At 38.0% G+C, this 23,937-nt stretch overlaps 1 pseudogene; it reads left to right on the top strand.

The window, feature by feature from the left end:
• Window positions 1–10,737: 10,737 nt before the first annotated feature.
• LOC109387909 (prefoldin subunit 4 pseudogene) lies at window positions 10,738–11,123 on the top strand (annotated as a pseudogene).
• The last annotated feature ends 12,814 nt before the right edge of the window (window positions 11,124–23,937 follow it).

Genomic DNA, 23,937 nt, shown 5'->3' with positions numbered 1-23,937 from the left:
TAAAGAAAAGTAAAACATTTGAAAAGCAGGAACTAAATTTGAACCAACCAGCATATCACATTCTCCCTGAAACAGGAAAAAAAAAATAGACCACAAGACTGATTATTTTTAATGTCTTTTTTATTAGACTCAGATGTACAAAACAATATAATGATTAGACATGTACACACCTCACAAAGTGATAACCCCAACAAGTCTACTACCCACCTAACACCTCACATAGCTCTTTTAATACCATTGATTATATTCCCTATGTTATACTTTACATCCCATGACCATATATTTAATCATAGTTCACATTCAATATTATTTTATATTAATTTCAGGTGTGCAGCACAGTGGTTAGGCATTTATATAATTTATGAAGTGATCCCCCAATAAGTCTAGTACCCATCTGACATCATACATAGTTTTAACATTATTGACTATATTCTCTATACTGTATTTCACATCCCCCTGATTATTTTGTAACTGCCAATTTGTACTTCCTAATCCCTTCACCTTTCTCACCCAGCCCTCAACCTCCCTCCCATCTAGCAACCATCAGTTTGTTCTCTGTATCTATGAGACTATTTCTGTCTTGTTTATTTATTTATTCTGTTCTTTAGATTCTACATGTAAGTGAGATCATATGGTATTTGTCTTTCTCTGTCTGACTTATTTCACTTAGCATAATACCCTCTAGGTCCATCCATGTTGTTGCAAATGTTAAGATTTTGTTCTTTTTTATGGCAGGGTAATACTCCATTATATAAATGTACCACAATTTCTTTATCCAATCATCTATTGATAGGCATTTAGGTTGTTTCCATATCTTGGCTATTGTGAATAGCACTGCAGTAAACATAGGGGTGCATATATCTTTTCGAATTAGTGTTTTGGATTTCTTTGGATAAATACCCAGCAGTGGAATTACTGGATCATAAGTTAGTTTTAGTTTTAATTTTTTGAGGAACCTCCATACCATTTTCCATAGTGGCTGCACCAATTTGCAATCCCATCAATTTTAATGCTTTTATCTTACATAAATGCCACATGGATAAGTTTTGTGTGCCTTTTTTTTTTTTTTTGAGCATTTTAAGATTAATTAGTTGTTGGCTGTATGTAAAACCATTGGCATGAAGTCAAGTTTATCTACCAGTAACTCTATACTCACCATCTGGTTAAATTTGGCATTATTTATTTTCAAGTTGTAAGGCTGCTCAACTGAAACTGGCTGCTGCTTCATGAAGATTCCTATATGAGAGGATTCGCATGTGTGAAATATACATTGTGAGACTGACTAGGGAGCCCAAAAGTCTCGGACTTGGTCCTAAAACAAATCTCGTCAGTGGGCAAAGCAACTCAGCTGAATTATCTGATAACTTGGTCACTTACCTAGGAAGTAAGAGAAAGTAGGCCACACAAACGGGAGTCCTGCCCTCTGTGACTTCTTAGTCAACATCATCTGAATAGAGGGTTTCAATAAGCAGAAAACCATCAGACACCTAGAGAAATGAGACAGAGACTCCAACCGTCAGAGACAGAATTTGCATTCTACATAAATATACCATGATTTTATACATATATTGTTAACAAACTTTCTATTTCTGTATAACTATAGTTTTTATTTCAAGTCGAACATATAATTAAATTAGCCCAATCATGCCCTTTAGCCATAGGCTATCAATGGTTTACGAAATAACTAACTTTTGCACAGTGATTAGTTATCAGTTCCTAATTACAGAGACCAAATGTTATATTCTTTCCACATAGTTAATTAAACAAGATGTCAAATGTCACCTTCTCAGTCTCACAGACAGTAAACTTCTCTAATGCCTGAGGCAGACAATTCAAGAAGTGCCTAAAGCATTTTGAGTCTGGAACAGAGTAACAGATGCATCTGATCTGACCCTAAGTTTGGAAAAATTTTTGCCTTTTTTACATACTGAACTCAATTTAACATGTAACTTTCAGGTTATACAACGGAATGATTCAATATTCATATATATGGCAAAATGATCACTATAGTGGAAATATGTTTTTAATCACTAAAAAAAAAGGACAATGGTCAACAGAGTGAAAAACTAAGTAAGTTTAGTTTATCTATGGTCATGTCAGACCTGTGAACACTGTCTTACTCAAAATAAGGTATAAGGCTTAGGAGGTGTGAATCAAATAATTTTGGTATATAGTGATCTACAATCATTATACCAAAAGATATAAAGAAAGATATTTAGGAGAAAACTATATATCTAATCAACAGTAAAACATGTAATGAGCATACACCACATATAAAACTGGTCACGTAGCAGGAAACAAAACAGGTCAGACCTCTGTCCTTTAGGAGCTTCCAAACTTTGAAAATTAACAAATATTATTAAAGAAAATCAAGTCTCCTCTCTTGCTACCAAATAGCTGTTATTTTCAATTTTTAGGGTTACTTCTACGGAGCAATGGATTCTCTAAGTCAAATTTTGTTTTGTTTTCATTATACACTAAATAGAAGAGCACTTTTTTATTTTAAACATTTCCCCCAGTAAAATATTTATACACACACAGAGTTTAGTAAGATATAAGCGAACAACTCTCTGATAGTACTACAGCATCATATTTAAAAGAAAATGTAGGATAAACTTGTTCCACAAGATCAGATGAAACCAAACTTTTTTTTTTTTTTTTAGCTGAGCCATCCTGCCACCTGTTGGCAGCTCAGTGGCTGCTTAGCTCGGGCCGGGACTCGAACCACTGTTGCTCAGAGCTCAATCAAACTCTTGAGCGAGCTCTTAACCAACTGAGCCATTCAGCCGGCCCTCAAACTCATTTTTTTAAGAATAAAATTCACACAGCAATCCCATTCCATCTATAAAAGTTCTTTATAAAGTGGTTCTGTGATTTTTTCACTGCTGCTATTACCAACTTGATGGCATAAATTTCTGTATTACTTTGGGAATATGTTTCTCATATTTATTCATTTATTGAAATTTAAATTCTTGTCAATTTTTAATACCAGAGAATTATCTTCTTTCTCACAGCAGTTACTGCAGTAGAAAATGCCATCATTGATTATAAATGCTTTAAATTTTAGCTCCATAAAACCAGATTTTGTTGAAGGCAACAGGGAGAAAGGCGATGTCATATATTCTCTCCATAAGCTCTGTATTTTGGTGAATTTCACTTTAAAATATTCTATTAATGCTGAATATTAACTATAGGTTGTAATTTGATATGCACAACTTTGTCACAATTGGCATAACCATCAGAAACTGTCTCCAAAGAAACCAACCAATGGTCCAAGAACAGGAACAAAAAAACATGGGCTGAAATTAATGCTAAGATACTTTCTTTGTAATACTTCCAAAGATTAGCATGAAGATGTGACCCAAGAAGAGATAGATGGACAGGAATTCACTCCTTATTTAAGGGATGGAAAATCTGAGGGCTACAGAAGCAAAGTAATCTGCTCACCAGAGATACAGAACTTGATGGGCACATCAATAGGACAAGATATCAATTCTCCACAGTCCCTGCACCTGCCAAAGGTGTAGGGAAAGGGTAAAAAAATAAATAAAGGCCAGCACCTGTCAAAGACATAAGGAAAGGGTAAAAAATAAAGACTCAGTCACCACACACACACACACACACACACACACACACACACACACACACCCTCCAGTCTTCCATTATTACTCTCCTGCATTATCTAGAATGCATGCCTTTCCCACTACCCCTATCTGAAGTGACTATTTTGCACTTTTCAACATGTGTCTATGAGTTTAGCCCAAGTACATTTATCTCAATCTCTATTTAATGTATTTTAATTATGAACCTAATAACTGCTTTTTCATGTAGAAGTAAAAAGTAACAAAAATCCTTAAATGTAGCCCAGTGATTTAGGGTTGATCGATTGTTTGTATTCCATTAAGTTCCATGTTTGTTTGTTTTTTAAAAAAAGCAAAACTAAGCAATACTGTTAAAATAATAAAATGACTTTAGACAAAGCAGGGATATACTTATAATAATTTTTCAATCTTTTCTGAGCATTTTCCAATGCAATATTTAACTAATTTCTTCTCAGCATTTTTTTCCATTTGTTTTAATTCAGTAATGGGTTGGGTTCTAAGAAAAACAGAAAAGGAAACATGGTTCGTGTAAAGTAGAATCACAATTTAAATTTTAAACACTAAAACAGAATGTCCTGCGAGTGTGATTTTTGCCCCTTCAAAGGAGGGCTCCTTTTGATGTCATGGGAGAGTTCAGTGAGTGGGGATGTGAGAGTGAGGAAGAAAAGGAGAAAGGATGGACAGTGACTGGAAAATGGCATCAAATTTCAAAACTGGGATGTCGAATTGTTCTTACAGCTCTAAAATTATATTCTGAAATGTAAGAGCCTGCTGATTCTGAGCCCACTTGAAAGGGAAAAGGCCAGGTCCCTAAACCCCTGAGGTCTTTCATTGATAATCAGGAGAAAGGTTTTAAGATAATCAAACCAAGAAATCTTGAAATGTTGAATCATGTGATTTTTTTAAAGAATGTAAGAAAGTACTTTCTGCATAAACAACACTCCAGGAAAACAATAAAATTAGGAAGGTAGGACACTGTGATGACCCAATTTTTGAAAAAAGTGCAAAGTGGATTTGTCAAAATAAAACTTTTGGTGCTTCAAAATAGTTTCATTTTTAGTTGTGAATAGTAAATAACAGTGTTTTCTCCCCTGCCAATCAAAGATAAAAAGGAGAAACATATTGTTGGCCCTTTTTTCCTAATATTTAAGCCTTTGGGAAATCATACAATTTGTTCCAGGTTGATCCAAAAACTAAATGCTATGGGCTAAATTTGACATAGCAGGCCAGAGATCAAAGACAGGCCCTATCTGGGGCCAGCCAATCTTTTCTTCCTATAGTTCTCCCTGTTTCCAGGGGAGAACCTGGTAGGGCAAAGGGAAATTTTACTCTGGAATCAGGCTCTCAAAGCGCCCTTGGCTGTTGTAAGGATTGCTTCATCTTCTTTGCATGTCTTTCTTGGCCTAGATGACTGGATCTGCTGAAGCTAAAGGGTCATACAACCCAAGACTTAGGGTGGAAATATCACTTGCAAGTTGGAGTCAGGCTAGACCACTGAGGGAGTGCGGCCTGAAGGAAATGTGTAAAAAGAACACAGGCTGTGGATTGTGGATTCGATCCACAGGCAGCTGGACACAGAGCCAAGAGTTTCCACAAACATTGAGAGTTCAAAAGCATTAATTGGTGTCCTATATTGATAAGAAGCCATGAGAGTGGCATCGTATTAAGCTATTGAGAGAGAAAGAGAGGGAATGAGTGATTAAATCACACTAAACCATTTAAGGCTATCTTAAATGACAGGTTTGTAACAGGACAGGTATTTCTAGGTCTTAGCCACACAGTGTAGTCATATAGGGAAGTTACTACAAACTAGGACAGCCAAGTATCTCTGTCTTGTCTAATTAAGCAATTTCAGCCTTCCATCTTATCCCTTATGGGGGGGGGGAGATAAAACAGGGATTGAAAAGAGAAACAAAGTAATAAAATCATAAAAAATCACTTTTCTATCCTGAAGAGGAAGGGGAAAAGCCAATTTGTATATTTATATCCATTCCAACACCTGCTCAATGTTTTATCATGTAATATTTTATAAAAATAAATAGATCAGGCAATAATTTGAATACTAAAGGTAACCTGAGGAGCTACAGTATAACCCCATACCCTTCAGAATTGGTCTGGCAACTGCACTAAGATTTTTTAATTTAAAAAAACCTTAATTCTATGTCTTTACCTTAATGAGTTTCACAGAGCCAAAGTAGCTACAATATTTTTTTAACTATTTGATTTTTTTTTTTTTTAGGATCAGGGAATTCTGAAAAAAATGATTGAATTTGGGGGGATATTTTTTAAAGTTTGTTTAATAAATTCACTTCTCAAGGGCTGCCAAAGATACTGCAGGTGAGACTCAAAGGCCTTCTGTTATCGAATACAAATAAATGGAAAATAGTTGAACTCTTGGAACTGTAGATGATGCTGGATTCTCTGTTTTGAAAGAGAGAAAGAGAGGCATCAGTAACCCCAAAATAACCTAACAGTAAGTACATCCTAAAGGCCAGTCACTGTCTTAAGGGCTTTTCATACATTATGATATTTAATGTGGAGGGCAGGCATTAATTTTCCTACTCTCCAGGTGAGGAAACAGTAGCTTATAAAGATTAACTATCTTGTGGTGGCCGGTTAGCTCAGGTGGTTAGAGCTCAGTGCTCATAGCACCAAGGTTGCCGGTTTGATCTCCACATGGGCCACTGAGCTGTGCCCTCCACAACTGGATTGAGACAACTACTTGACTTGGAGCTGATGGGTCCTGGAAAAACACATTGTTCCCCAACAACAACAACAAAATAATAATTTTAAAAAAAGATTAACTATCTTGTACAAGTCAATCCCATTAGTAAGTAGATTGAACTCAAGATTATGTGACTCCAAAGGCTATGTGTACGTTCTTAGCTACTATTCTCTGCTTCCTCAGACCACCAGGTTTGGTAAAAGAAAAATACACTCGCTCGGGATGCAGGGACGCACCATCGGACATGCAGTTTCTCAGAGAATCATGGGATCTCAGAGTAAGCGTCCTGCTTCTATCCCATATTTTAATTCCCTCAACATCCCAGATATAATTTCTATTAAATACCTAGGCTCAACTCCGTGTTAGGGAATTTAGTGGTGGAGGAAAAGAAAAAACAAAGGGAGAAAAGAGGTGTAGATTATCACAGGTCATCTCTTGGTGACATTCCCTTTATCTGTACACTTACCTAGAAGGCGTCGGGGGAACACGTATAACTAAGCCAGAGTGCCAAATAGTAATATAAAACTACCTCTCCAACGACAAATAAATCAGTTCTAAGGCAAGCAGGAGCCTCATATTAAGTGAATTATGCCCTGATAGTTGCTCTGAGACATGGAGAAAAAAATAATGGTGCTTATGAGCCCCAGACTGGAAGAAATATTGGAAATCAGTCAATAAAATAGTGATGTTTGTCTCATTTGCATACAGAGACTTTAAGACTATGCTTGAGAATTTATGAGCCCAGATTACTCAATCTTGGAAAGGCAGGCAAGTCAACATCAATTGGAGAGAAAAAGTCCCATAAATTATGTATTGTAAACTCTATTTTCAAGAGCCCCAAGGACAACAGTCAGAAGCATACAGCGGAAAAAAAAAATGAATTAAGGAGGGTTTATAGTTAAAGGTGGCGGACTAAACACATACGTTTATCTTCTCTCTCCTGAAACTCCCTAAAACCACAATAGATTTTGTTAAGAGCCCTGCTCCCAAGGGCAAAGAGAATGGGAGAAGACACAAAGTAGAAAAAAAAAATTAACTTTAAAAGTAGAGGCTGGAGGGCCGGCCGAGTGGCTCAGTTGGTTAAGAGCTCACTCAAGAGTTTGAACTCTGAGCAACAGCGGTTCGAGTCCAGCCCGAGCTGAGCAGCCGCTGAGCTGCCAACAGGTAGCAGGATGGCTCAACTAAAAAATAAATAAATAAATAATTTTTTTTAAAAAGTAGAGGCTGGAATGTAGAAGGACAAAAGCTAGTAAAATAAAGTAAGGCGTCCAAGAAAGCTTAATCCTAAAGTCAGAAGCTAAAGGAGTCTAGCTGCAACCCAAATGGCTTTTCATAGAGTATTTCTTTTAATCTTCAAAAATTGGCAGAACCATGCACCTGTGCAAGCAGTGGCAAAGATAAGAGCAAAACAGAATTGGTGAAAAGTCTGTCTAAAAGAAATCAGACACCACCACCATCACCAAAAACAACCCTCTCCCCCTTACCGCCTTGACCAAGCAACTGCTTCTCCCATTCTCTCCCACCCCCAGCAGAAGAGTAGAGGTTTCTCTCCTGAAGCGAAGCACAGGGTCTGTATCTGGGAGCACCATGTGCCCTTGAGCACAAGGGCACCATAGAGCACCATACTAAAAGCAGGGGTTAAGTGAGTCTCTGTTCAAAGGAGGCAAATATCATTTATTGAATGTTGAGACCTCCCAGTCCTTTCCTCCAATGTAACTCCCAGAACTGGAAGCTAGGATCATAGTCCCTCCTCTCTGGTTATTAAAGATACGGTCCATGGATAGCAGCAACAGTTATAGATGCAGAATCTCAGCCCCACCCCAGACCAACTAAATCAGAATCTGTATTTCATCAAAAACTCGGGTAACTAGTATGTTCATGGAAACTGGAGCAGGACTACACTGACAAGAGATGAAACTCTTCACTGTGGAAACAAATCCTCAAGAAAAAAATCTAAAGGTGTAGACATCTCTTCTAGATTATAAACTCCTTGATGGGAAAATCAATGTCTTGCACATCCTTGAAACACCAATATCTCCAATCTCTCGGATCCAAGAATCAGCTACCACCATCAAAGCACTACATACTATCATCTTCAAGAAACTCCACAAAGTCTGAGGAGCTGCTTACATGCTGGGAAAAAACAGTATATTCTGTGTGTGAACGTAACATTAAACATATTTATTATTTCTGTGCAATAAAAACTGTAAAACTTTCTTCAAGCTATTAAATAAATAAGACCTTAGAGAGAAAATTGGAAAGTGGGGTGGTGTAATGGCTTTTGAAGAAGCTGAAAACCCTTATAGGTACAATAAGCTTAGTGAATTAAATATTGATTTTACAAGTGAGAGTGAAACTAGACTCTCTTGAAATATTTGAGACATATAGTTCCGTAATTCTATGAAAACTTAATGGGAAATTAGAGAGATAGATATTATACCCATAAAGAAGAAAGACTGGTAGTTGTGCTTGGAAAATCTTGAGGAAGTTGAAACGTAGACTGATGATTTGAGAAATCTAAGAAAACTGGAATTTGAAGAGAGGTGTTTAAAATCAATTTTTATTAAAAAATATGTGTTGTAGAAAATTTGGAAAATATAAAAAAGTATAAAGAAAAATTATCTGTAATCATCAAAAAAAACAAATAAATAAAGACTCTACAAAGGTATCTACCCATGAGCTTCACCTCTACACTCAAACAGGAAAAAATTCATTACCCAATCAACTTAGTCAACACTTTAAGAAACTCAATAATGAATAATAATCAGAACAGTCTGTAATAACTAATCCTGTCCAGATCATCTAGTTTCTACATCAGAGTGACAATGTTGGAATAACAGAAAGATGGACTTTTACAAGGCCCTTATCAATGTCTTAGAAAGTATAGGTACATAATGGGAACTATACACTAATTGTCAAGGTAGACTAAGAAGGCATGGAAGAAGTGGTCTCTCCGTAGCTCTCTCTCTTGAGCCTGCACTCTGGGCTTTATTTTTAGTAATAGAAACTGTACTGTGTTAGTTTACCTCTTTTAGGATCATAACAGAGACAAATGGAAACACGCCCCACTGGATACGGCCACAGTCCAAAGCACGAGTACAGACAACTCCCACTGAAGATGAGTTCTATCTCAAAAAACTACAACACAAAGGAAAACCAACCACCATGAAAGGGATATACCAAATCCAAATAAAGACAGAGTTTACAATACAGGAACTAAGAGTAATAGAAGAATCTGAAAGAGACTTTAAAATAAGTCTGTTTAAAATGTGTAGAGCTAAAGAAAGAAACGAATCCATAAGGCAAGGACAGATCATTATTTTTTTAAGCATATCCATATTTGAAAATCAAATGCTAGAAATGAAAGTATAGTCACTGAAATAAATTCAAGTAATTGAAGAATACCTACTTGAGCACTTTTTTTGTGCATAGAGCCCCATGTTAGGGTCTGGTACAAAGCAGTTTGTAGAACTTTAAAGTCTTTCAGAGTCTTCCAACTTGAACACTTCACTAGTGCTCCTTCTCATCCAGTCATTTTAAAAAAATGTTGAATGTTACTATGTGGCAGGCACTGAGCTCGGGGTGGGGTGTGAAGGGGAGAGTAAAAAGGAAGGATGGTTTCTGCTCTTGAGGAATTTATTGTCTGGTAAGAGAGGCACTTCCTTGGAAGACATGCAAAAATAGAATATAGTCTAAGTATAAAAGTTGTAGTTGTAACAGCTACCATGTGCCCAGCTCTATACAAAGTGACCATCTAATTGCATTCTCTCATCCTCACAAGAACCCTATAAGATTGGTATTACCATGCTGATTTCACCAAGGAGAAAACAACTCCTTAGAATATTATAATAACTTTCCCTGTTTCACAAACAGGTAGTAGATTTTAGAGTTAGGTTTTCAACCCAAGTCCTCTGACTGCAGCAGCCACCCTCTTTTCGCTATAGTTGGCTACATTTGTGCAAAATGCTTTTGGAAAACAGAAGGAGGAATGGTCTGGCCTTGTAAAAGTCTCTATTTCCCCTTAATTTGATCTCCTTTGTCCCCCCATTTCATAATAAGAAAATTACCACTCAAAGTACATGTTTTGGCTAAGAAGTCAATGAATTACAAGGCATGGTTCCAACTTGCAAGGAGCTTCTAGTTTAGAGAAAGAATGGTGGTAAAAGACTAAATAACAAATAAATATTATAAAATATGTAAATAATGTATAATATATTAAAAATTATAGCTATAAAGAAGAACGCTGAGACCTCAAATAGTCACAGAAAGAACAGAGGAAAGGAAAGAGGATTGAGGACAACTAGGCCTTGAAGAAAAGCAAAGGAATCAAAGCAAAGGAAGGCTGTTGCGGAAGAGTTGACTCAAAATTCAATCCGAGTTCCCATTAAGAATGGCAGTTTTCCGCCCAAGATGACAGCCACCATGAAGAAGCCAGCTGCAGATGTTAATGTTACTTTTGAAGATCAACAAAAGATAAACAGGTTTGCAGAGAATACAAATAGAATCACAGAGCTGAAGGAAGAAATAGATATAAAAATGAACTCCAAAATTTAAAGAAAGCTTGCGAGGACATCATGCTTTCAGATGACAACTGCTTAATGATACCTTGTCAAATTGGTGATGTTTTCATTAGCCATTCTCAAGAAGAAATGCAAGAAATGTTAGAAGAAGCAAAGGAAATTTTGCATGCCTTAGAATCCAGAGTGGAATCAATTCAGCAGGTGTTAGCAAATTTGAAAGTTCAGCTACATGCAAAATTTGGGAGCAACATAAATGTTGAAGCTGATGAAGGTTAATCATTTTATAATATTTTTAAAAATTTGTTTAATAAACTTTAATATTGTTTAAATGATAATTTCCCTTTTTCAAATGATATGGAAAGTAAAACGTGTTTTTTTAAGAATTTCATTTACTTAATGGAAACTTGCCTATTTTCACGTCTTGCTAATGTGTTTTATATTTTTAAAAGAAGACAGTATTCATCTATGTATTTTGCATAATAATTATATGAAGTGTAGGGGTTTTATGTCATGTTATTAAATCAATTAAGCAATTAAAAAAAAAAAGAATGGCAGTTTTTCAACCCTGACTCTTCAATTTACTAAGTATGTGAAAGGTATTATTAATCTCTGAACTTCCAGTGTCAATTTATTTATCTTTCCACTGGGGATAAAAATGCCTGCTTCACAGGATTTTGTCCGAAGTAAATGAGACATACTCCGTGCCTTGCACATCTCAAAGAGTCAACAAATGTCAGACGTACACATGTATATTACTCCACCTTAAAGCTGAGAAAATTAAGGGAAACGTAATTATAGCCCTCTAGTATATGAAGGATTTTGAAAGAAAAGATGATAACTGTTTTCCATGTTCACAGAGGAGATAACCAAAAAAAGGTGGGGGTGGGAGTTAAACTGTTATGTGACCATATGCGATGATAACTGTATTGGAGGTTGGAATACATTATGCATTTTAGAGAGTTGGATCGCAGTATGTGTTGGTGAGGTAGAGAGGGCATGAAAAGAGAAGAGATTGTTATCCTCTTTGGACACATTTTAGCAAAAACCTTCATGAGGCAGGGGGATAGGCTCCTCGTGCTAAAATGATAGGATTCTGTGAATATATAAGCTGCTATTTGCCAATAAAAACTTCCTCCTGTGTGGCCCTTTTTATCCAATAATGATTTCCTGCTCCACTTTGTCTGCCAAATGTATCCAAAATGTATTCAGTAAGTAGATTCATAAGTCAAATTGCAAGCTTTAGAAATAAATGGCTAATGCTCTGATCATTTATAGTAGAATTTTAAAACCAGCCAATGTTTAAGGTTTCTTGGGGGTTTAGACTGAGCTGTACTTTTGTTTTAACCTTTTCCCCTTTCAACGCCTCAGAAACGAGCAGCAAATCCCCTCTTTTGCCAAGAACCTTCTTTTCTCATTAGAATTGTATTCCCAGTTTCATCTTAAGTCAAAGTCAAATTTTATAGTCCTGGGCTTCCAGGATCTCAACCAAATCCACAATTGCCTGCAACCTAACTCTCTCACATCTTTTCCCACCAGGAAAACCTACTTACCTCACATCAAGAGCATCAGCTGCTGCCCAGCCTTAGCACTTTCAGAAACTGCTAAACGTAGGCAGGATAAGCTGGCAGAGTCCAACCAGGTGAGGCAAGGAAGGTTCTGGCATCAGGTACTGGGGGCATTGAACCTCTATTGCTAATTTGCCTGTGATCTAAATCTTCCCACTTTGAATTCCCAGGTCCTAAACCTAGATTGGATCCTGATAGCAGCCTCCCACGTGTGGCTCTCTTGTTCCTGCAATTCTTCTTTTTTTTTAAGATTTTTATTGGGGAATTGGGGGAGGAGAACAGCGCTTGGGAATCAGGGAAAAGGGAAAGGCCAATTTCCTGTCCTTTTGTTCTTCAGTCTAGTTGTGGAGGACGTTGCTTCACTGGCCCATGTTGGTATTATCATTGTGCTCTTCCCGGGATAGGCAGTTCGGTCGCCGGCCTCTGGACAGCCACTCACGGTGGCTCTTGGCAGCTCACACCAGCTGCCAGCCGCTCACGCTGGCTGCCGGCCACACATGGTAGCCCATGGCAACCCACTGCATCAGGGGCTGCAGCCTACGCCACCGCCGACTCATGGCAGCCCAGCTCCAGGTTGAGCTGTTGCTCACCACTTTAGCTGCAGAGGGCAGTGTCACTGGCCCCCATGTGTGATCCGAATCGGGGCCCTGCTGCTCAGAGCTGGCGTCCCAAGCCACCTCTTAACCAACGCGCCACTCGACCAGCCCCCTTCCTGCAATTCTTAACCCTGGTCCTAACTCGCAGCGTCTCTCTATTAGGGATTGGAATGCCCCCACTCTCAGCCTTGAAGGCTCCGTAGCATTCCCGATCCTGGAGGTTATCATGTCAATGAAGGAAGCTTCCTCACGAGCATTTTCCGAGTGTTTTCTGCACAAGGCCAATGTGGGGACACACTCCTCAAACTACATTCTCCTGCGGAGTCACAATGTGCCAGAAGTGGCCCAGTGGAGGCTCTTGTCAACCTACAGGAATAAAAGGGGGTAAATGACCTGTTTTAACTTTGTTTAACCCAGCATTTTCCCATCTAGACTGGACAGGTATTCTCTCATCAAAATGTCTTACCCCTTCCGTATTGATCTCTTAAGTCTAAATAGCGGTTTAGGATTCACGATGGCACAAACCTCTGTTCTAGCACACCTCTGTGACGTTGGGCAAGTTACTTAACCCCTCTCAGCCACTGTTTCCACATCAGGAAATCGGTGCTAATATGAGTTACCATTAGTGTCACCTTGGGGTTGTTGTAAGAATAAAATGCATCCTGGCACATGGCAAGCTCTTATTAAAAGCTTTATTTTTAATTAATTCTTTCCACTTCCACCACAGCCTTTCTAGATAATGTCCCACCTCGCTGAATTACCATATCTGACTCCAGCCGGCCTCTCAACTGTAGGTCTCTTGCCTGTTTCGGTGATCCCTGCATACTGTTGCCAAAGAATTGTTTCAAAATACTGCTTTTATCAGGCCCCTGGGCTCTGACATCTCTAAAAAGAAAGAAAGAAAATCAATTATATTAAGTCCAAACTCCTCTGCCGGCATATTGAAGCTCTCCACATACCCTGGGAGCTTCCTCCTCCCTGTTGCCCCCAGAGCCCCTCCCTGGCTACCTGGGGAGCATCTCCCCCATCCACCCTGTCTCCCAATCCAGGCACACACTGTCTTCCTGCACACTACACACATTGCTGATGTGATCTTGGTCCTGTGGAAAACACGCTCTTTTCATTTCATCTCTTCAGTAAAGCTTCCCTGAACTACACTGGTCATACTGAGGGCTCACTTCTCTCTGCTCCCTGTGGTCTGTTCCACACAATTTAGCCTTCAATTACATTGCTGTCTTCCACGGTCCACTTATTGTTTCCTGTATCTTAGTTTTATCTTCTCAAATAGGTTGTGAACAACTTGAGGGCAGGGACCACATCGTGCACTTTTTTTCTTAATAACCCCAGACCTGCATGTGAGTTAGGCACTTAATTCCTCTTGGTCAATTAAGAGAAAGTTAGTCTAACCAGACTGCCAAGAAGAGATCACAGGACTCATACACAACTGGCGGATACAACCCGAAAGAACTTCAGGTAACCCACACTTGTTATATTTTTGTTGAACCTGATTTACCTGCTGTCTAAATATTCCCATGCTTTACCAAATTCTCAGTGTATACATTTGAGAGTTTCCAATATTGAGTTTCCAAATCCCCTATGACTTATTTATAAACAGCAATGAGGAGTCCGACTCAGCTCTCTTTTGAGAGCTGCTCTTCTGTCTTAGGAAGTTTATACAAATGATGCAGGGAGTTGGTGGGAGACTTAATTACTCTCTAGTGAAAACCCAGACTTGGTGTTACCATCTGTTTCTTCAGGGAGAGCCAGCCACCACACAGTAACCCTCTGTAAAGTTACCATCCCAGTGGTAAAGTACTTTGGGATTCTTGGATGAAAGGAAGCCCACAGGTCAGACACACTATTATTATTGTCATAAATAATGATGCTTTGTATTTTATCAAAGGAGCTCAGAGTGGTTTGCAAACATTGACTAATTAATCTTTAAAAAAAAAAAAACCTGTGAAGTAGGTAAAAGGGAGATATTATTATCCCCATTACGTGGCTCGGGAGACTGAGACACATGTGAATTCATTGACTTAGCCAAAGTCACATGTCAGAGTCGGGCATAGAACCCAGGTCTCCTGACGCCCAGTTTGAGTAGACCACACTGCTTCTTGTGATGTGTAAAAAACAGTGTAATTTATGATATAAAAATAAACCTTGGGAAAGTAAACAGCATCTAGCCTTTCAATAACTGTCATGTAATGAAGCAGCAGACGTGGGAAAAACATCTTGAAGGAAAGATGTGTGGTTAAGAACAGTTTAATAAATACAATGCTTTAATCAAAATGTTCCAAAAGGAACTAGTGACTCTTTAAGAAACCTGATATTTAATCATTGCTGTTGTAATGATTTAAAACAAAGAGGTATAATCCACCAAGTTTTAAACAGAAACTAGTCTAACAAGTTCTATGTATTTGAACTCCATTTCCTTATTTTTCAGTGTTCTCAAGAACATTTTAAACGTTTATCCATGTGATACAAATGTCACTTGTAAGATATAAATATTACTCTTCAGATACTTCACATTCTTCCTTATTCAAAGTCATAGTTTAATATTAATGTAGTTCAGAAAATTGACAAGGAACTGGGTCTCCAAGGAAACAAGTGGAGGAAGATATGAACCTGTGACTTGTTTAATAATTAGACACTCTGCCATTTTGTCACCTTCCACATCATCCATGAATATGCCAATAGATAAAGTGCACTTTATCTGCACTCTGTCCACAGCAGAGCGCCCCACCCCCCATCAAGGAGTTGGCAAATCCTGACCAGATGACACCAGGCCAGTTTCAATTTCAGGAACTTCATGTCATCAATCTTCATGTTCCTTTGGTTTTTTATTTCAAAATTGCCCTACATATAATTGTATATACTATTGTATTTCTTGGTATCTGCCTTCACAATAATGGTATAAAATGGTATGCTAATACAAACAATTCTATTATGTATAGAGTCACCATCAGGAAGTGAGGTCAATAAAAAGCCCCAACAAGGCATTGGACACCTTTTTGAAGTTGAGGCATGACACAACAGAATTTTCCAGCAACCTCATTCAGCTCCCATTCAAGAAAAAAATTTCAGTCATTTGTCCTTACTTACCCATTATGTCCATATTTAGGCTTTTCTCTGGTGCTTGTCACCAGGGCACCTGTGTCCTCAGGAAGAGATAAGACAAAAGGACAGCCAATCTGATTGAGAAGCTCTGCTGGGCCTGTACACCAATGACTAAAGATGATGACCTATGAACTTTAACCCTGTCAATGACCTATTAGATAACCATGGGCAATTTACCTTACTCTGTTGCGCTTATGTTTCCATTAAAAAAAAAAAATCAAAGCAATGCTTTCACTGATGGGGGAAAAAATACCAAAACATTAGGCATTTGTGGGCGTAACTTACTTTAAGTGCCTGAAAGCCCTTACAAAATGGAGGACCTATGCAATAACAACAACAAAACAAAACAAAATAACAATAACTTTTTAAAGAAGGGAAAATAAATCTAGATTATTAGTACCAACAATACATCACTTCTAGCTGCTTGACGATTATCTCTAGCCAACACTAGAAAAGGATTTTATTTCAGAACATTTTCAATCTACCAAAGTTTTATGCATTTAAATCTAAAAAGGGAACTGACAGAATCTACTGCTTAAAATAATCAAATTTAAAGAAATGACAACATTCCACTTTGAAAATAAAACTGTTGTTACAATGGGCTTATCTGTGCTAATTCCTACTCTTTGCTGATAAAAAAAAAAAAAGTAACCTATCAGGATTTAAGCATTTCTTCAAACCCAGCAACCTGTTGAACAACTTCTTAATGTGCCTATCAATCATCTGGCGATAAGAAGAGTTTGCATTCATAATAGCTAGTTGCTAAAATAAATATGAGTACTATAACTAATTCAATCAACAATGGGACCTCAGAGGTCAGCAAAGAAATAATCAAACAATAAGCCTGAATAGGTTGTAATTTTTCTGATTAACAAATGTTCTCCTTGTCCTATGATGTTAAGAGCTGCTTAAAGCGCTCAGGTAAATGTAGAATGTATGTATTTACATTAGAAGGGTCTGTGTGCACTCTCCCAATCAGAAACCCATGAGTCTATAAGTTTTGCAAACATCAAGTTTTGCTTTCAGAAAACATTTCCCTATATGGCATTTATTTTTAACAGGCTCAACTACCACAGTTCATAGAATCCAACAGAGATCAAATAAAATCCCAACCCCACTTTTTAAATACATTCATACAAAACCACTCAAGATTATCTTATATACCAGTTGATGTATGAAAACTTCAAAATTTCATCTTCTTTTTTCATTGGAATTATATTCTTTTTTATGGAGGGAAAGAGAGAGATTTGGATCCTGAGCTAGACATTCGTCATGCAGCCCCTTCGTTAACCCCAAATAACCAATGTCAATTGGAGAGCTAAAGGGTAGGAATGAGAAGCTGATCATTCATTGTTCTTTCACACATTTATAATCTAACCAAAATGTAAGATCTAGGCTTCTATTGCTTCGGATTCCGCCTCTCCATCCCTACCTTCTCAACCATGTCCTCTGTCCCCGACAGGGATGGCAGCAGTAGAAAATAGAGTCCAGGTACAAAGTAGAACAGTTGGGCTAAAACTTTTGGGAGGATGCAGTGGCTTCTTAACAAAAGCAAAATATGAGAGAGGCAAACAGGAATGCAAACTAAAAGTATCAGTGATGATTTGGGTGAGAATAATTTCTTCTTTAGTTTAGAATATAACTCTATTGCTATCCCAAATTCCAAAGTTTTTAAGCAGCTGGTATGTTTAGCCTTTATTTTGGCCATAAAAATTTACCCTTGATTTTGAGGATTGAATAAAAGAAGGAATGAATGGAATGAATGGATTGAACAAGTAATGGGTTGACTTCATGTATTGGTGCTTCAGGCGTCATTCTAGTTCCCAGTGAAGAAATTCAGAGGGATACAGAACCTCATCTCTTAGAGCCATTAGCCCATTTCAAGCATCTTAGAATGGTGGGGATTAGGGTCTCAGAAATAGAACTGAAAAATTTGTCATGTGGCATATATAAAGGAAGCCACTGACACAAAATGACTGTTAAATGCCGAGCTATGAAAGCATAAATGTCATTAGACAGTCAGGTTCTTCTCTGGAAACTAAATTTTAATAGGTTTTTGATTGTCACTTCTCTTCTTGTTTCTGCATTACTCACACATTAGAGGGATTCACTTTCAAAAGGATTTGCTTAAACTTCCCCCTCACAATCCAATTTGCAAAAACACCTGCAATTGAATTTTTAATATGTGCAGTCACAGGTGCTATTCTTTGCATGCAAAGAGCCCAAGCTTAGAAGTCTGCCCATGGCAACCAGACCACATTTCAGTATCCACGTGACTGATTCCTGTAGGAGGGGAAGGAGTGAAATAATCGAGGCCATTATTCAGCTCCTTGGGATGAAAGTCCGCTTGGAGTGAATTCTGAATTATAGACAACACCCTCCTAGAATCTAACTGTTGAACCTGAGCTCTAAATAAGCAGGCTGAATTTATATCTCAATTTTATTGGGAAAAATATCTGTCCAGAAGTACAAATATTGTCTGATACTCAGGGGAAAAAATGTTATGAGTCTACATGATTATGGATTATGAAACCTGTATGTTGTTTACTCTTTCCTATAATAGATCAAAATAATGAACTCTGAGTCTGTGCATATCTAGTCAAGGTTTTCATCATTCAGCAAATATTTTTTGAATGCCTAGTGTGTGCCTGTCTTGTATCAGGAGCAGAAAGAAATAAAAAGAAAACACTGATCAACTGATCAGTGGAGAGGGCTGAATTATAAAATATCTATTAAAAACTAAATTGATAATTAAATGTGGCAGAGATTCAACCTAATTGTTAGAAATGAAAAGCTAAATAAAATGAATTAGGATTCCATTGCAATAAAAAGCTTATTAATCTTTGGGGGAGGGAAACAGGACCATCTTTCAAATTTTATTTGAAGCTATTTATAATATTACTTGTTTTCTTTGAACTTGGCATTAACTCACTACATTATAGTAATATGGTAATTTTAAGTATTGGATATCATTCAGACTAATTTTGCTACTAACTGTACCAATTTAACTATTAATTTTCAATTAATATAACAATGATAACAATAGAAGATCTTCCTTGGTATCCTCGAAATTTCTGGCCACTTCTGATTCATGCGGTTCTTTATTTCAGGGTGATAGTATATCTTCTCCTTCGCTAGTGGGTAAACAACACACTTAGAATTCGTGTCTTCCACTCTGCAGGTCTAAACTATACTGCCTGCTATTTCCTAATTGCAGCCATTTCCACGTTTGGAATACTTTTTGTTTCTTCCTCATTCTCCAATTAATTACTTCTTCAGTTCCCTGCATCTCCTTCCCTGAGACCAGCCAGGAGCACCTTCAATCTGTTTCATTTTTTTGTTCTATCCAGTCCATCCCAAAATCATCTTAAAATTTACTTTCACAGTTGCCGTTTTATACCACAGCAGTAAAATACCTACGGTCCATAACACCCACCAGTAGCTTTGGAATTGTAGGGGAGGTTGGAGAAGGGGGATGAGGGCGAAGTGTAGCCATTTGTCACAGCACCCCACAGAGAGAACTTTAAAGAACACAAAAGAAAGTTGGCATTTAAAAAGACTGGGAAAGAGAATTCGGGGCTGTGGTGTTTTAGCATATTCTTACATTACTCTTAGTTATCTGCCTCTATTGTTAGACTTATCACCCGCTATTGTAATGTGTAATTCTCTATCTACTAGATTGAGAGCTCTTTGAGGGCAGGAACTGAGGGCTGGTGTCAGATCAGGCTCCAAGCAGATGACTAATAAATGTTTAGTGAGAGAGTAAATGAATTCCTTTGTGTTTGATGACACCGAAAGATTGGGCTCCCAGCCACACTCCTGTTCCACCCCATCTGCTCTCAATATACAATCCTGTCTCCCTTCATTTTCCAGTGTGCAACCCTCCAGATCTTCCTTCCACCCTTACTCTTGGACTGCCTGATCTCCAGCCATCAATGCTGGCGGCAGGAAGCCTCAGGTAAATCTTGACCTGAGCCAAGCTCACCACAACCACATGCATTGCGAATCTTGATGTCATTGTCCTTTAGATATCTAAAGTAGTCTTAAAATTTTGCATATCCCACTAAATGACCTTTAAGATTCCTAACAATTCTAGGATTGCAAGATAAAAGAATTCTAGTCTGTTAGTTTTTATGGAAATACCTGGTGTCAATACAAATGTGGTAGCAAGTCCCAGGGCCTCCAGATTCGTCTATGTGTTAACCATGAAAAGCATTAAAGGAAATGTAGAATATACATATAAAAGTAAAAATGCATAGATGGTCCTGCAGGGCAGACTCAGACCAAGCAAAGCCTCTGGGTTCGTCTTCCCCTCCGCCCCCCTCCCCTACCCCATTTCCAGCAGTTTGAACATCTCCTTTCTCCACCCTTTACTTAGCGTGGAAGAGGTTTATAGCAAGTATTTCGGGTACCTGCCTGGATGTCAGAATCATTTGCACATTTAATAAAATTCAAATTCCTAGGCCTCCTGCTGTCCTCCTTGGCCTCTATCCACCCCAAATTCTTGGTCAGTGAGGCTGGAACGGCATCAGGAATGTAGATGTTTAACTAGTTCCTCTGATGACACCCAGCCAGATACAGCAGCCAGGGCCTCAGGGTGAGATTCCCTAAAAAAAATCAAGATTCTTCCTCCCCCAGGGACCCACAACCTGCCAGTAAGCGGGTTTTGAGTGCCTGATTGAACTCTTGGCTACTAAATCAAAGCGGTTTCCAGTGGGACACATATGAAAGCTCTAAAGTTTAGATATTCATCACGTTGGTGATGGAGAGACGTTGAAGAATGTCATACAGGGAGCAACACGATCAGATTTAGGAAGCAGCTACCTCTCAGTTCACGTAGACAATATTTGGGGGATCAAATCTGCAGAAGAATGAAACTGAGGGCACATTAGAGGGAGAACAAAGAGGCAATGGTTCTAGCTACAGCCCAATGAGGGTTTCCCTCATAATTCTCATCAAACCAAACTCCCTCTTGTTCCTCATTTTAAAACCACAACTTCCTGTTGCATGGTTTTGTTCTTGTAGCCAGGAGTAGTTCCACCCACCCCAACACTGCCAATTCCACACGTGCAAATTCAGCCCAAATTATATCTTTCCTATGGGTTTTCCCTAAAACACCAAAGGGAAAAATCCCTTCCTACTCTAATCCCTATAACAATTTATCAATATCTTTCCTAAGGCACATAGCATTTTTTTTCTTTGGTAGTATACTTCTTAATACATATACAGTATCTCTTCCATGACCATAAACTTACAAAAAAGGAAGAAGAACTGATGCATTGCATGGGTCTCGTATACATCTCACTTGCATTACTAAAAAGCTGATTTCTGGTATTTTGCTTACCCCCAAGGAGTTTCAGTTTCCTTATCTATAAAATAGGACAAGTAAGACCTATTTCGCAAGGTCTTTTGGAAGAATAAACAAAATAGTAAATATAAGGCACTTAGTATAGAGGCTGACCCACAGGGAGTGTTGTATAAATGGTAACTATAATATTATTGATATAGTAATCATTTCTTTTATATTCTATCCATGATTCCTCTACCTTTGACTCTGCCACATCACCTTGTGCTGTGTTTAGTTCAAAGACAGAATTCAGTATATATTTGATGAATAAATAGCAATAGCTAACATTTTTGAGCCCTTACTAAGTGCAAGGCGCCCTTCTAAGGTCATTCATTATCTCCTTGAATCCTCACAATAACTTTATAAGGCAAGTGCTATTATTAGCTCCATTTTATAGCCAGTTAGGTATTGCTTAACTTCTTCACCACTCAACAGCTAACAAAATGGGAGAATGACTCATAATTCACAAAGTGGCTTTGTCTGGGAAGGCTCACCTATCGGTGAGATAGACTATGGCCAATGTCATGCAGTTTGAACCATTAAAGAGAAGAATCCATGTTCCACAAATGTCATCACATTACTTGAAATTCCCTTAAAGAATCTTTCATTGAGTTACCAAAGTACCACCCCCATTTTAAAAGGCAAACACAACTTGCAAATTTAACCCAGTAATACTTATTAGCTTTTAACACTTTAGCATCCCTAATTTTTTTCAGTTTTCGTGAATTTATTCAACTGATCCAGAGGGACAGGTCCTGAGAGAGGGGACACTTGGATGGAAAGCATATCTAGTAATCTTTATACAACCAAGACTTTAAAAAAAGTAGGGTCTAGTAAGCAGTGAGATCACTGACTGTCCAGTGTTGCTGGATTTGAAGGTACAGGAAAGGCTTTGCAAAATGTTCCATATTACACCCAAACTAGATACTTCAGCTTCAGCTCACACAGAATATTATCTTTTTTTATTATTATTTCCACATTGTACATAAAATTACTGAGCTACCTATTTTTGGAATCTAGAAAAATATTATCTAGACCAGGAGTTCTCAGTTGGGGGCAATTTGTCCCCCAGAAGACATATGGCAATGCCTAGTGACATTTTTGGTTGTCACAAGTGGGGAAGTGATACCAGCATCTCGTGAATAGAGGCCAGGGATGCAGCTAAAAATCCTACAATGCACAGGACAGCCCCCTACAACTAAGATTGTCCTGCTTAAAATGTCAGTAGTGCTAAGGTAGAGAAACCCTGATGAAGATAAAGGTGGCTGGTTAATTCCAGAAATAAGCTCACATACTCTACTGTTCCAGTTGCCCAGGTAAAGTGTGGGCATGCACAGGTTTATACACATTCTACTGCTTAAAATGGACAAGGTCAGAACAAGTTACTGAGAGGCTGTTCATCTACATTATTTATATACATTTGCTTGCAAATAGTTACCACTTAATGCCACCTAGATTGCACATCTTGGGGTCCTTCAGGAAGCCTACTCATTGTCGTTCTATAGCAGGGTTTAATAGGTTAGAAATGCACCTCTTCTGAATAAGCGTCTAGCCTTCATTTAGGTGGCTGTTTTGGGCTAAGTTGTTTTCCTCCATAATTCATATACTGAAGTCCTAACTCCCAATACCTAAGAATGTGACCGCATTTGGAGATAAAGTCCTTAAAGAGGTAATTAAGGTTAAATGAGGTCTTCAGGGTGACCTCTAATCCAATATTACTAGTGTCCTTATAAGAAAAGATAAGGATACAAAGATACACAAAGGGAAGACCATGTCAACATGAAGATAGCTTTCAACAAGCTAAGAAGGGAGACATCAACACTGCTGACATCTTAATCTTGGACTGGTAGCCTCTATAATTGTCAGAAAAAATAAATTTCTGTGGTTTGTGACACTGTTATATGGCAGCCCTAGCAAACCAATAAATACAGTGGCTTATTTTATGATCATCCTCAATTATATAAACCAAATGCAAAGGGTGTTTTCAGCCTTTTTTAATTTCTAAACTACTGCTCTAAGCATGTACACTCCTTGTATTCTCCTAACTTATCTCCCGAGGTTAATACTAAGCAATATGAGACAGCTGATGAGAAGTGGGGTTGTGGTCTCTGGCCTTGACACAGATTCTATATGTTCCCTCTTCAGTAAAACACAGCTTTCCTGCCTGTCCCCTCATCTGTGGTTGGTGGTGAGATTTCACAACACCAGGTACTTCCTGAATTGTTTTGTTATTTTTTCATTCTGGAACTGAGCTTCTATTCTAGTGGTGGCTAGCCATCTAGGACCAGTTAGGACTTTCAAAATTCATCATCAAAATTAAAAACGTTTATTCTTTGAAAGACTTGCTAAAAGAATGAAAATAAAAAGCACTGATTGGGAGAAAAATTTGTAAAGCATATATCTGATAAAGGACTTACATCTAAACTATATTAAGAGCTTAACACAATAATAAAACAAACAACCCA

This window comes from Hipposideros armiger, unplaced genomic scaffold (assembly GCF_001890085.2).
Source record: "Hipposideros armiger isolate ML-2016 unplaced genomic scaffold, ASM189008v1 scaffold_174, whole genome shotgun sequence".
In the NCBI taxonomy this organism is placed as follows: Eukaryota; Metazoa; Chordata; class Mammalia; order Chiroptera; family Hipposideridae; genus Hipposideros; species Hipposideros armiger.
Note: the sequence above shows the minus strand (reverse complement) of the source record. Positions and strands in the feature narration are given on the sequence as shown.